This window comes from Dipodomys merriami, unplaced genomic scaffold (assembly GCF_024711535.1).
Source record: "Dipodomys merriami isolate MVZ:Mamm:240054 unplaced genomic scaffold, mDipMer1.0.p SCAF_526, whole genome shotgun sequence".
Classification (NCBI taxonomy): Eukaryota; Metazoa; Chordata; class Mammalia; order Rodentia; family Heteromyidae; genus Dipodomys; species Dipodomys merriami.
The window spans coordinates 399,998-416,062 of record NW_027206098.1 but is presented as its reverse complement, the minus strand read 5'-3'; the positions used below and the strand labels follow the sequence as shown (position 1 = coordinate 416,062).

Sequence of the window (16,065 nt, the reverse complement as noted above, 5' to 3'; positions counted from 1 at the left end):
TTTGATGAAATTTACTTTATTAGCTAATGTTTAGGCTTGAAATATGGGAGGCTGATCTAGGTAACACATTTCTGGAAGGCATCTACTGAACAACACAAATGGTCGGGGCTACTATTTCTATAATTTAAGGAATGGTTGAACCTGTTTGGTATTAGTGCAGGATAATAAATCAACTCTATTGTAACTTGCTCCTTCCACTTGAAAAACTTTTAATGTTACTAAGTATATAATTGTCAAATGTCATTTTGGCGAATGTGCCTTTAAAAAGTTTATTTGAGGGGCTGGGAAGGTGACTCAGTGGTAAAGCACTTGCTGGCATGCATGTTTTTCTGAATTATATTTGACTTCTAAGTCAAGTTTTCCTATCCTTGGTAGAAAAATTATGGATCTATCCTTCCAGGAACTAATTTTTGGCCTACTTATACTGGACTGAAATCTTTCATTAATCATTAGGAGAGGGGTATTAAAAATATTCTTGTGACATTTGTGATCTTGTTCACTAATATGGGCTGGTCATCTGTAAATTGAAAGTGTGAATTACAGTAGTTTCTCTCAGATTTTGTGATCTCATCTTTCATTTTAAGTTGCCTTGCATTTCACAATTGCTTACTGCTAAATCCTGTGTAATTGGGGCCCTGAATTATTATAGGAAATGAGGAGTTGAGATGAGTCTTCAATTACTTTCTGTTGGCATGTGGCATGGGCCTAGGTGTGAATACTTGCCCTTCTTATCTGATGATACAGATAACTAGGACCTAGGATCCTAGGACGCGTGGATCCTGTAGAAGAATAATACCTTTTGGACATCATATCAGCAAAATTTGGGTATGATCAGAAATATGGGGAAAACCATTCTGAGTCCAGCGAGTTAAAACAATATACAGAGCAGCAGAGTAAAATCCCTTACAGATTAAAGGAAAACAACATTTTCTTTTACCATGTGAATTCAGGAGACTAAGAACACTTAGAAGGTATCACAAGTTTATATCGAAGACATTGCATTTGTACTTCTTATATTCTAATAAATATTCTAAACCTAATTATTTATATTCCTATCTATTTATTGTAATAAATATCAAATTATTTGTCAAATTATCGATTAATTCTAGCAAGTTTCATTGTGTGAAACATAAAATTAGCACATATAAATATAAAATATATAACTGTATGTAATCTAAGGAAATGTTTTTCATTGTTCTGTTGTGGTTAGGGTATCAAAGGCAACTCTGTTTTACAGTATTATTCCATTATCTCTACCTCAGAGTTTGGTAGAGTTAGACCTAAAGCTTTACCATTTGTAGATTTACAGCCTAGAGGCAAGAGGAAACACTGTGATTAAAACATTACCAATTTAAGGCCTAATATCAAGGAAAAATATGGACTTCTCCTGGAGCTATGGAAATATTTGGCGGTAGAAATTCAGTAGTGTAAGTTCCTGCCTGATTGGATGGTAGACAGGTCAGGACATTAGGTAATCATGCATAAGAACAATTTTTTTTTCACCTTCTTGGCTTTAGCTACTTTTGAAATGGTAGGTATAATAAACAATTATATTTTGATAAAATACTTTCTACTCAGAACTGTTTATTTCTCTATGATCCCTTGTAACTAAGATTAGTTTTTTTTTCCAGTAAGATAATCTTTGCTGTCAGGGTAAGATATTCTGGTTGGTCTGTTACTACATGGAAGAAGGGTAAAGGGTCAGTAGACATTTGTGCCAGTAAGACCTCATTTGGGAAATTTTAAGCTGCAAAAGTTTAGAAGTAGCTCTTCAGCAAGGCTTACTTTGAATCCATTAGCTCCACAAAGCTAACTCAGTTGATAAATAAGTACTTGAAAAGCCATATCTTTGAACCTAGCTATAAAGGCTACAAAATATGATGAAATTTAAAATGAAAAAGATTTAAAATAGTCATTGGCAAATAATTGCAAGTGTGAGCAATCTACCGAACAATATGTTTTTTCCACTATACACAGAATGTCAGAGAAATAAGATCAATAGCATTGTTAGTAACAATAAGGTTTCCTTGTTACAAATAGGCAACCAAGGATATATGCCTGTATAAAGATTACATCATTAACTACTTAAATTTACAGGATACTACATGCTTCAGCAGCACGTATACATAAATTACAACAATATAGAGATTAACATGCCACTTGGACAGGGATGATATGAAAATATGCGAAGTATTCCATATTTTTCATCCTTCAGATGCAAGAAATGAAAAACAGTTATTAAAAAGTTGATTACAAAAATACAAGTGTAACAACACATGCGATTCATATAATTAAAAGTTATTCTTTTCACAATGATTTATTTTCTCTTTTTCCATTTTTACTATTCTAAATTATTCTAACTGGAAAGTAGAGAACTGATAGAAAGCAGAGGAAAGATTTTCCTGTGTATTAAAAGGTACAGACTGAAAATGAGGACCAATGGTGTCTTCATGTGCAGCTTATTCTAGGAATGAGAAAATAGGAAATAATACCTTCTATGTAAATGATTTGGGAAATGGCAGAGCAGAAAGTGAAATGATGCAACCAAAAATATAAAAGCAAAATAAGTTAGGATAATTATGGAGCAATCATATTATCTATGAGAACCATGAAAGAGAGAGAGGAAGAGAGACATGTGCAATGAACTAACTAGCCACAAAATCCATGCCTCTGATCAATTTATAGAGCAAAACATTTTATTTTTAAAAGAGATGGAAATAGAATTTATAGTGTGTCTCTTTATGATGTGCAATGTAATGTATTGATATGCATTGTGTTGATCACTTTTCTGTTACTGTGAGGAAAATACCTGCAAAGAACATTTCTAAGGAGGAAACTATTATATTGACTCATGGTTTAAGAGAACACAGTTTAAGATAAAGTGTCTCTATTGTTTTTAATTATATTTTTATTATCTTAAATAATTGTACAAGTGAATTTCCATTCAACAAATCAGTTTTTAAGTACAATGGATCTTTACATAACTTCACCACACCCTTCCAAATCTCACCCCACTTTAATTTTTTCTACTGTCATACTATCTGTATTGAATATTATGCCTTCACTCTTTTCCTCCATAACTCTTTTTAATCCTTCCCTTTGAATTCCCCTCATATCTTAAATGATAGTTTCCTGGTATTCATTTTGTTGGATTAAAAATTCAATTTTATAAGAAAATACACCTTTTAAATTCTCTGCAAATAGAATGCTTTGGTTGATATTGTTGTGAAAACTTGTATAAAGTTCTATCTTCCAAATATGAGACAGAACATGGGTCCTTTGTGTGTGTGTCTCTGACTTAGTTTACTTAACATATTTTTAGATCTATCCATTTCTTTGCAAATAATGTAACAGTCTTCATAATGGATGGGTGCAATACAATTGTGTATATGTGCCACACTTTCTCTAACCATCCCTCTGCCAAAGGGCATCTGGGCTGTTTCCTTAAGTTTTCTACAGTGAATAGTGCAGCAGTGAACATGGTTGTGAAAGTGATTTTACTGTAACCTTTTGGAAGAATTCATCACTATCTTTCTGGGAACAATCTTCTAGCCAGTTTTCCAGAATAAGCACATCCCTCTCTTCATCTCCATTAGAACGTATTGCAAATCCTCAAAAACACACTACCCCCTACAGGTCACAATAAGCTAAAACCACATGGTGCCCATATTTTTTCAATAGTGTTTTTCATAATTGTACATATTATTTAGTGAGAACTTTCTTTTTTTGGTTATTTATTTTTTATTTATTTTTTTAAATTTAATTTAATTTTATTTGTGAACATACTGTACAGAGGAGTTACAATTACATGGGCAGGATAATGCGTTTAGTGAGAACTTTCTATGTACTTTTCTAATGTGGGAATGAGGGACATGACAATAGTGTAAAGGTAAGAAATATGCAATTTAATTAGCTATTATCATATTTAAAATCATTTTCAGCTCTAACTCATAGCCTCACTTACTATTATTTTAATCTTTATTTGATTACTTCATCTATCCTCTAACTTATAACAGGTGAGTTAAATACGAAGGCAGAAACCGTGGTTTGATTTTGACACTCATGTGTGAGGATGCACAATAAGGGCAAATAGATGAATTGGATTTAATAGTTATTATCCATTTTGTTAAAGTAGAGATGATTTTGCCAAACTGATTCTCACAATTCATATTATATTCAACAACAAGAAACGTGTGACAATTCCCTTTGTTTTGCTCCTTATTAACTTTTGTTTCCATTTAATTTTTTTTTTATTTATTTATTTTTCGTCTGTCGTGGGGCTTGAACTTGGGCCTGGGTGCTCTCCCTCAGCTCTTCAGCTCAAGGCGAGCACTCCACCACTTGGGCCACAGTGCCACTTCCGGTTTTTGAGTGGTTTATTGGAGATAAGAATCTCTCGGACTGGGCTGGGAAGGTGGCTCAGTGGTAGAGCGCTTGCGTTGCATGCTCAAGGCCCTGGGTTTGATTCCTCAGCACCACATAAGCAAACAGAATAAAGCCGGAAGTGGCACTGTGGCTCAAGTGGTAGAGTGCTAGCCTTGAGCTGAAGAGCTGAGGGACAGCGCCCAGGCCCAGAGTTCAGGCCCCACGACCAGACCCAAAAAAAAAAAAAAAAAAAAAAAGAATCTCTCAGACTTTCCTTTCCTGTCTGCTTTAACTTGCAATCCTCAGATCTCAGCCTCCTCAGTAGCTAGGGTTACAGGCATGAGCCACCGGCGCCTGGCTACCATTTTATTTTATAATGAAGGATTATTTCACAAATCTATTGTAGATACAAAAATATGCTAAAATATTTCTATCCGTATGCATTGATATATACATACACACATATATTACACAGGTTATAAAGATAATATATAACTTCTGGAACTGCACAATTTACTAAATTATTAAAATCATTGATGGCTGGAATCCTGGTTACTCAGGAGGCTGAGATCTGACGATTGTGATTTGAAGCCATCTTGGGCAGGAAAGTCCATGAGCCTCTTATCTCCAAACAACCGACAGAAAATCAGAATTGGAACTGTGGCTGAAAGTGGTAGCGTGGTAGCCTTGAGAGAAAAAGCTCAGGGACATCACCTAGGCTCTTAGTTCAAGAAGTGCAATCTATCCCAAAAAATCTATTTAATTTACCCCTGTGTAAGTAGAGTATTTCCGTCACCCAAGTGCACATCCATACCCATTTGCAAGGTAACTGTTTTGTCTGAAGTACCACAAAACATTATCACTTAAGTAGAAAGTATTGCAATGTGGGTTCATTCTATCTCTCTCATGGATTTTTCTCCACTCAAATACTCAAATCTTACATTTATTCCAATTATTTAAAATAATAGTTTTTTCTTTAATACCCATAATATTAGAGTTTGAATTGAGTGTCTTGTGCCCCCAAGATGGTTGTTCTTACCACTTTGTCATGTCCTCAGACTTAAATTATCCTGATTACTTTTCAGATAGAATCTGGCTTCCTACTTGTATCTGATTTTGGGCTCAGTACACTTTATGTTATTCTTCCTGGAATTTAAAATAACAGGTGCATGGCATTGTGTACAGATCTTTCTGTCCAGTCTGGGTTTTAAGCACTATCCTTACAACAGTTCGCTCCCATGTAGTCAGGATATTCATAAGCTTGTCATAGTTTTTTTTATTTGCATTTTCTGCAGGTTCTTGAGTACTGAATTAATTTGTGTTTTCTTGGGTTGTTTTGTTTGATTTGAATATACGGATTATTGTTCTTCACTTTTCCTTTTGTTTCTTTCACTCATGTTCTTACCTAAAGTGCTGAGAAACCAATTCTTCTTTCTCAAGATAGTCAAGATGAATATTATTTATTCCAAAGAAATTTCAGTAATATTTAAACACCTCATACCTATGAATAGTATACAAATGCTAAGTTCTGAGAAGGATCTTTTTATTTGCACAGCAGTCTTTGGCATACACAGACAGATCATGAATTTTATGAAGTTAGTAAAACTACAGATGCTCGCCAGGTGGAGAAAAACCTATTATTAATTGTTTGACAGGGTCTTCCCTTCTCGTGAAAGAAATATGCTGCTTGATGCAGGATTACACAAAATCATATTCCTAGGAGGAACCTAAAAATCATCTAATACAACAGACTTGAGAGAGATGAATTGACTTCCTGAATAATTTACTTTTGGGTCAAATAAAAGCAGACTTCCAAAGAGAGAGTAGACTTTAGAGAAACATGAGTTGTATGTAAATAGGTGCTTAGCTGATTTTGTTAATTTGTGAACTAATACAGGGAAATAAAGTACAGCAAGGTTAAAATTAAAGAACTTCACATTGAAATACTCATTTGTGTGTGTGTGTGTGAGTGTGTGTGTGTGTGTGTGTGTGCACACTCGTGCGAGTACGCGCACACACATGTGCATGTGCTCATGCATACATTCATTATTCTTGCGGCTTGATACTGAGTAGGCATTATTCTTAACTTTCTGTGCCCAAAGGTAGTGTTCTACCACTTGAGCCACTGTTCCACTTTTGGTTTTTTAGAGATAATCACATGTATTTTCATGATTTGACTAGCTTTGAACAGTGGCCTTCAGATCTCAGCCTCTTGAGTAGCTACCTAAGCTGATTCAGCCTCTGAGTAGCTAGTTAAAATTCTGTCTGTCCTCTATGCTTCACTGCTCTTTTATTCTTTTCCTGAGGTAATCACAAGCGTAAGTCATGTATATGTCTAGTTACTTTAAAAAATACTCTTACTGCTTGGCACCAGGGGCTTCCACCTCTACTTTTAACTACTAAGGAGGCTTGAGAATAGAACCAGGCCAAAAGTTTAGTGGACCTCCTTCTCAATCTATAGCTGGGTGCATTGGATCATTTCCACCACACTGCACTATCTACAGGCTAAGATTGGAAGAACTGCGGAATCCAGGCCAGCCAAGGTAGGAAGCTAGACAAGTTGGTCTGCAACTCTGATGCCATTGATGATGGGAAGGCTAAAATGACAGATCAGGTGCATGTTCTTGTGGAAAGGGAACCCCTATCCTAAAATTAACCACTGATATGACGCCTGCCTAGCAAGAGCAATAACTCAAGTCGAAATCCCCACAAGTTCCCACAACCAAAATAAGTATATACATTAACATACAAAAACTTAGTAGAATCTGTTCTTTGCTCTAATATCAGCTTTATCTGATTATCATATGATGTGACAGAATAGGTTCTTTATTAAATTTAAGATATATTTTAAAAGACCTAGAAAATTCTTTCTCACTTATTAAGTGCAAATGTATGGCAAATTGTCTCATTTCTTACATATTTGACTATCACTATAAATTCAGCTTATGATTATTATGAATAGTAACATATTCTGATTTATTACTTTGTAACAGTTTTTACACTTTTTGCTTCTCTACTGAAGTTTAATTATTAAAGTAGCATCATCAAAATATATTCCTTGGGTACTTAGTGCAGTTTTTTACAAAATTTTTAACCAATGGTTTATATGAATCCTTAATTCGTATATTGTTTGGTTTATTTTTAGTTTCAATTTAATTTTATTGTAAAGGTAATGTACAGAGGGGTTACAGTTACATAAATAAGCACATTTCTTATGGAAGGAACATTGTTATCTCTTCCATCGATTTTTTGTATGCTCAAAATAAGAACTACTGATTCTTTTGCTGTTGCTATTAATCAATTGGTACTTTTTCTTTCTTTGTTCATGCATTTTTATAAGAAAATTTATATGCAGAGGGTTTACAGTTACTTAAGTCATCTAAAGAGTACACTTCATTTTATTTTCTAAATTTCAAATTTTGAACTTAAATATTTTCTTTTGTTTCTTTAGGGTAATTCTTTTTTCAGATTTGTAGGATTAGCTAATATAATTTCTTTGTTTTTTCACATGTAAATTATTCAGACACATATATTTTGCTTTTAAAATATTTATGATGTGAATATTTAAAATTATTTTTTGAATTTTTATACGGTTGGTAAATTTAAATAAATTTATTTCTTATAGTTATAAACATATTTGTCCAGGTAACAAATACTGTATTTTCAAGAAGCACATACTTTATTAAGAAAAGTTACATTACCTGGTGACTTTTTGGAAATATTTGTACTTAAATTAAAAAAAAAAAGTTTGAGCTGGGCATGGAGATTTGTGGCTGCTATTTTCTAGCTATGGTGGGAAGTGTAAATAGGGTTTGTAATTCGGGAGAGACAGAGCAAGTATAATACCTTATTATAAAAATATTCAGAGTGAAATGATTAGAGATATAGCCACCCCTAGCGAGATATAGAGCACCTGGTTATAATATTCTAAATCTTGAGTTAAAACACGACTAACATCAAATTTTTGTCAAAATAAAAGGATACATGTTTCAAAATGTTTATTATTTAAAACTTATTTGAAAAGGTTCTCATGTCTTCTATTGCTTAATTTTCAGTTTACTTAATCTATAAGAATCCAAGAAGTGTATTGTGATTATTTTATTTCTACTAAACTTTTAGATAGTACGAGAAATATTATTTCATATATTAACCTACATTTTCTATTTGTGATAATTTCCTCTGTTTAATATGATAATATCAATATTCCAAATGTGTGTATGTGGTGTGTGTGTGTGTGTGTGTGTGTGTGTGTGTGTGTGTGTGTGTGTGTGTGTTCATGTGGTTTTTGTGTGTGTGCTTTGGGTGTACTTTGTAATGCTTAGGAGATCACACCATTGCTTCACATATGCTAGGCCAATGTTGTACCACTGAGCTATACTGTCTAGTTATAATCCAAATAGTGTTTTAATTTTGACTTTTAAATTTTCATTCCTAGTATGTTTTTTTTTTCAAAATTATATATGACAAAATGTGATCCATCTTCTATCCATGTTAGCAATTTTTATTGTTTAGAATATTTCCACTGCTTTTCCAGTTCCAAACTCTTGTGTTTTTAATTGATAAAGGTTTTACTGCTTCTTTTCTCTCTTCATTCTTTTTCCCTTTAGATTTGACCTATTCTTTCTCTTCCCCAGATGTCAGGCCACATTGAGGCTCCTGCAACCCACAGCCTTGCTCCTAGTATAGTCACCAATAGGCCAGTGTCCCCAGGATCCAACACAGACTTCTGACTTGGGTAAATAAAGAGGCTGTGCTTGAGTAGCCCACAGTCAGCAGTCAGCAGTCCTGGCACATGGGCATCTACTAAGGCCACCCTAGTAGCTATGGAGACTCCGACCTGAAGAAAGTGTCAGACACACCCATGCAGGCTGACTTTGGAGAAGCTCCTCTTCCAGGTGTAGCATGGTGGTTTGAAGCAGAACATGGCAGTGCACACACTAGTAGATCACAGCACACACCAAAACAACTTGGTAAGCAATGGTCCTGTGCTCAGAGAGCTGACAGAGGCAGGAAATCAGAAAGAGGGAGAGAGAGAGAGAGAGAGGGAGAGAGAGAGAGAGAGAACTCAAGGCTATCTCTGATTTGTACCGGTTTCAATATCCTTGCCGAGAAATGCATATTTTCACCAAGAAATAAAAAGGAAAACTCCTAAGTCTAACTCTGATGGAGTAGCTGAGATCAATCTAGACTTCCTACCATAAACAATCACAAAAGTGGAAGTTATGTGAAAAAATATATGTATATAAATGTATATATAATATAAATATATAGGCATATATATGTATATTCAAATATACAATGTGAATATGTATTGTATGTACAATGTATAACATACGGTGATTAAAAAAAAGAAATACATAGTATTTGAAGGAATAATGACCAAAACCTTCCCAAATTTGATTGAAAGCATGAACCCTTCTATGCAGGAATCTAGCAGCTTAAAGAAGACAATTAACATAATTACACAGGTCCACACTAAGACACATTCTAATTAAACAGTCAAAGACAGGAAACCTCCCAAAGCACAGAGACACAACTCATCACACAAAGGATCTTCAATCATATTATGACAAATTTCTAATCAGACACTAGATTAACAATTAGACATCAAGAGCAACAAATTTAAGGTGTTAAAAGGACATATCTAATACCAACCTTTCTAACAAATATATATACTTCCCCCAAATGTGAGAAATGAGCTAAGTAACTAACGATGGCTCAGGCATATAACCTTACCTACTCCGGAAAGTGAATTGTGAGGATTGTGGCTCAAAGACAGCCTGGGCTGGGTGCTGGTGGCTCACGCCTGTAATCCTAGCTACTCAGGAGGCTGAGATCTGAGGATCGCGGTTCAAAGCCAGCCGGGGCAGGAGAGACCGTGAGACTCCTATCTCCAATAAGCCACCAGAAAACCGGAAATGGCGCTGTAGCTCAAGTGGTAGAGCGCTCGCCTTGAGCTGAAGAGCTGAGGGACAGCGCCCAGGCCCAGATTTCAAGCCCGACGACCAACAAAAAAATTTAAAAAAAAGACAGCCTGGACCTTGTCCCCTCAGGAGCAAGTTGTAGGAGTGCTGTCCTTGAGAAGGATGGAGATCTTCTTGCCATGTCATTGCTGGAACAAATATAGGATAAGGTGGCCATCAAGAATGGAGGCTATTGGCCAGTGTCTCCACAGAAGCAATTTATGAGATTCAGGAGTCCTCTACAAGATCAGAGGACTTTGACCACTGTCCTAGTAGTTTCAGGAATGGCATAACAATGACCAGAGCAACCTCAAGCCCACATGGAGTCCTTAGCAACAGTCTTTGAAGCTTATGGGCTAGAGTATCAATGCTGGCAAGCTATGATTGCTCCATGTTCTCTGACTTCACTGGCCCAGACTCTAATTGGTCCATTTCTTCTATGATGTCACTATGATGGGTTGTGATAGCTCCGTTTTGAGAGGTCATGCAGGGTATATAGGAAGCCACTGTGCTCCAACCTATGTCAGTTAACACATCTAGGAGCTCTTGATTGGTGAAACGCGGGACTGATTCAAACAAAATTCATTATTTTTCTGATTTTGGGGGGATGAGTTGTCGTTTGGTTTTGCTATTTCTTTTTTTTTCTGGGTTTCCATTATTTTATTTAGTTGATTTTAGGTAGACTTGCTACCCACCATCATAGCAGAAGAATGGAAGAATACAAAGAATCATCCTCCATATTCTTGAATGAAGAGATCATCAATCAATACCAGATGAAAGAGCTCATCGACCATGATACCAATAGACAAGTGAAGCTGGCCATCCACACCTCACACACATGGAAGTGGCAGTTAAAATACTCCTGAAGGGATGAAAGGTGACCACTTGTTGTTTGTTCCCGTCTAGCAAAGCAACACGTGGTGGTAATCCAAACATCTGGTTGATTGTGTGCCTTTATAAGACCTGCAAATCCTTAGCTAGGGGCTCTCCTCCTAGGCTCCACTGTGTCGAAGTGTAGGACAAGGCCCAAGCTGCAGCCCATTTAAATAAAAAAAGCTGTAGAGTCTGACTCTCGGTGGTTTTTTTTGCTGGGAGTGTCCTGCAACCATGGCATAACATATTAGTGGGGCTCATCTCGGATACCCCCCAAAGACCCCCGAGACCTCAGACTCCAAAGGTAAAACAGGGCTGTCTTTGTTAATTTGTCTTGTCCTCTCATTTGTCTGTTTTACTTTCATTTTCCCTTGTGAGGATATCCCCTCAAATTTGTAAAGGGTTGTCAAAGTGGACCCACTTGCACGACAACCCTGGAGGAACTGGGAGACATCCCAGATCCTCTTCTGGGGAGGGGGTAACCCTGCTGTGTGGAGCAGGGGTCCTTGGAAGCCCACTGTGTGGGGCAGGGTCCTTGAAACCCCGCTGTGGGGCGGGGGGGGTCCTTGGAACCTTGGCATGTGAATTGTGGGGTGAGGATTGGTTTGGTGTTGGGCCGGAACTGACCAAGAGAGCCTCCTAACAGAGGCCCAACTCGCCCACCATGGGACTGCTCCTTCTGCTGTGGGGCATGGGTATGGAACCCCGCCATGACAGGAGTCAGCAGACCAATTTGGGAGATCTCCACTTTGTAAGCTTTTTTTTTTGTAACTATCAGGCCTGCATGTGTTTTGTTTGTGCTGTTTATTGTTTTTTGGACTTTATGACTGACAGGACTGGAAACCATGGGCAACACTCCATCTAGCCTCCTAGACTTACAAAAAGAAACTAAGAAAGAGGAAAAGAAAGTGTACCCCTGTTTTTTCAGGGAGATAACTTGGAAGAAGAAATGTTTCCTCACCCATGCTCCCCTTCCCAGGTTCCTTTTGCAGAACCTGAGAATTATCAAGAGGAGGAGGGAGCTATAGAACACTTGGCACCTGCCCTTAAAGTTTTTGAGGGGCCAGTCACTCAACGCTGCAGTGGAATCACCCCCCATCTAATGCAGCTGATTTTTCCTTACATGCCATAGGTACTGTGGATGTGAATGGTCAACAGCAACCCAATAGTGTCCATTTTCTACCAGTGATCTATAAAATTGGTGCATCCAAAATGCCCCCTTTACTGAGAAACCCCAGGATTTAATTCGTTTGCTTGAAACTATTCTCTTTACTCATCAACCCACTTGGGATGATTGCAGTCAGCTTTTACAGGTTCTTTTTACCACTGAAGAGAGAGAACGTATCTGAGAGGCGGCCCAGAAACATATCCGTGGCCCCACAGGAGAGCCCATCAAGGATCCTGCCCTGATCGCTGCCTATTTTCCTGAGATCCAACCAACATGGGACTACAATATAGTTGAAGGTAGGGAGTGACTCCTCATCTACCGCCAAGCTCTGTTGGCAGGTCTCAAAGCAGCGGCTTGCCATCCTACTAATATGGCCAAGGTTTATGATGTAAGACAGGGAGTAAGTGAAAGTCCAGCAGCGTATCTTGAGATAGGCCAGGTGTGTATTGGGAAGTAGACTTCACAGAAATTAAAACTGGAAAATTTGGATATAAAAATTTGCTAGTTTTTGTAGACACCTTTTTCAGTATGGGTTGAAGCCTACCCAACAAAGCATGAGACCACAAACGTCGTGGCTAAGAAGATCCTGGAAGAAACTTTACCCAGGTATGGCTTCCCATCCCCCAATGGATCAGACAATGGACCGGCCTTTGTCTCAAAAGTAAGTCAGCAAATACATTTTATTGACCATTTGTACATTTCTGTGCTGATGAAAAGTGATATAGCAATTATGGTACAATATGACACATTCTTCTAACATAACATAGCATTACCACATTACCCAGCAATTCCATTGCTCATTGCATAACCAAAGGAACTGAAAAGAAAAAAACTAATAGCTCATATGCCAATAATAGCAGCAAAGTTCATAATAGTCAGAAGCTGGAATTTCCTGGAGAGTCTATCAGATAAACAGGTTTACAAAATATGAGGTATGCATTAATGGATTATGACATCCACAAAAATGCTGCAATTAATATATGTCTGTCACGGATGGACACAAAAATTAATCTACTATTTATGGGAAACATTGACTAAACCATTTTATAAGAGAAAATGGAAGATTAAAATTTCTGGGGCAGGTCATTGGGGGTGATTATTACTTAATGATTGTGTGGATTTCATCAGTATCAAAAAGATAGTTCTCATATAGAGGTAATGGTGTGGATATAATTAATGTCACTGAATTTTATACGTGCCTAGTAAGCATGAAGCCTTGCGTTCATCCCCAGCACATCCAAAAAATGCTAAATCTTCTTTCTGTTACCTACCTTGAGTGTTAGGTGCTTTTCTAATGTTTTGATTGTATTCCTCAGAAGATCTCTGGTGGATTTCTGATGTTTAGTCATGCTTTACAGATAATCCATTATTTTAATATTAAATTTGAATTTTTAAGGAAACCTCATTATTAAAATGAGGGCAATGCCTGGAGATCTAAGTCAAGAGGCTAAAACAGGAAGACTCTTACACAGTCTAGGCTGCATAGAGAGGTCATGTCTAAATTTCCATGGTAGCTGCTGAAACTGGAGGGACAATTATTTGTAAGTAATAGCAAGTGATAGATAAGTGAGAGATAAGTTTCTGATCACATTATATTTTGGTCATGTCAGCTTGTATTTAATATTTACATGAATTTTTAAATTTTTCCCTTTTCCCTTACTCTCAGCATGTCATTTTGAAACTTTATACTATGTTCTCTTTTGCTACTTTTAAAAAGAAACATAGTTTTCCTTTGTATCATATTAAACATAGTTTTTGATTTTTTTCTATATTATACAACTACTATTATTTACTTTTGAAAATGTTAGGGAAATGAACCCGAAGACATGTATTCAAATGTTTTTTTTTTTTTCATGCGTTTGTTTCTAACACATTTATAAGATGATTTCGTTGTTGCTTTGTATGTCCCTCCCCCACAGTATAACTCCTGCTTTCACTGTATTTGATATCGGTATAATTTGTGGAGGGGAAGGGGAAAAACAAATCGTTTAAATAGGGATACAGGTGGAACTATTGAAACAATGAGATGTACAAGTCGTTATGTCGAAAAAGGAATTTTACAACTTTGGTGCAGGGGAAGGGGGGTAGCGGGGAGGATTGGGTGGGGGAGTGAGGGAGGATTGGAAGGAATGGGAAGGGGAAGCAAAAGAGGAGACTACAATGCTTGATAAGAAATATACTCATTATCTTGCCCATGTAATTGTAACCACTCTGTACAGTTTGTTCACAATAAAAAATAAAAATTTTTAAAAATGAAAATTTTTATGTTTTTTTCTGCATGTAAGGACTGGCCACTGTCTCAGAGATTTTTCTCAGTTCTGCCAATTGAGCCACAGATAAACTTCCAGCTTCATTCTTTTGAAAAGCTTCATGCGAAGCCCAGCACAACTAAGGAGGCTGAAATCTGATCTTGGTCTGAAGCCAGTCTGAGCAGCAAAGTCTGAAATTCTTATCTCCAATTAATCACCAAAAAGCTGTGGGTAGTAGAACTCTATCTAGCCTCATGTAAAACAGGGCAAATTCAAGCCCTAGTATTGTAATTACATTAACAAGTCTCATGGACTTTCTTGCTTGGGTTGGATTTGAACTACAACCCTTAGATTTCAGCCTCCTGGATAGTTAGGATTTAAAGGCATGAGCAATCAACCGCAGACATTTAAATTTTTTTTTTCCGTCATTCGTGGGTCTTAAATTCTGGGTTAGGTGCTGTCTCTGTGCTCTTCATCTCAAGGCAAACAGTCTACCACATGAGCCATAGAACCACTTACAGTTTTCTGGTGCTTTATTAGAGATAAGAGTCTCACAGAATTTCCTGCCTGGGCTGGCTTAGAACTGTGATCCTCAGATCTCAGCCTCCTGAGTAGCTAGGATTACAGGCATGAGCCACTGGTGCTCATCTTATTTTAATATTTTTAATCAGCTCTTTCTTGCCTTCAAACTCAGTACTTTTTTATTTTGTCCAGTAGACCTGATCTTTGGGCCACATTGCTGTTGCTTAGTTATTTTGAAAGGGGGTAGGGGTTGAACACACTGTCTTTGTGTTCTTCAAGTTAAGGCAAATGCTCTACAGTCAGGTTATCTGGTGGTTAATTGGAGTACAAGAGTCTCATGAGCTTTCCTGACCAGGCTGGATTTGAACCATGGTCTTTATATCTCAGCCTCCTGAGATTACAGTGTAGAGCCAGCAGTGCCCTTCTGTTTCTTAGCTTTTTGACTCAAGGACGATGTTTTACAAATTCAACCACAGCTTCACTTCTAGCTTTTTTTTGTTTATATGACATAAGTTTCTAATGTACTTTTCTGGGTAGTCTGGCTTCAAACCGTGATCCTCAGGTTTCAGCTTCCTGAGGTGCTCCGATTACACACATGAACCACAAACCCACTGGTCATTTAAAAATATTAATATGTTTTTTTCCACTTTATCTTGTTAAAATTTTCCTTGTTATTTTTTTTTTTTGGGTCCAGTCGTGGGCCTGAACTCTGGGCCTGGGCGCTGTCCCTCAGCTCTTCAGCTCAAGGCTAGCACTCTACCATTTGAGCCACAGTGCCACTTCCGGCTTTTTTCTTTTTGCTTATGTGGTGCTGAGGAATCGAACCCAGAGCCTCATGCATGCAAGGCAAGCGCTCTACCACTGAGCCACCTTCCCAGCCCTCCTTGGTTATTTTTAACTTTTGTATATGTTCTAGTCCTGGGAC

The 16,065-nt window shown here is 37.1% G+C and overlaps 1 pseudogene; it reads left to right on the top strand.

The window, feature by feature from the left end:
- The first annotated feature begins 2,105 nt into the window (after positions 1-2,105).
- On the top strand, positions 2,106-2,205 carry LOC138811428 (U6 spliceosomal RNA; annotated as a pseudogene).
- Positions 2,206-16,065: the final 13,860 nt, after the last annotated feature.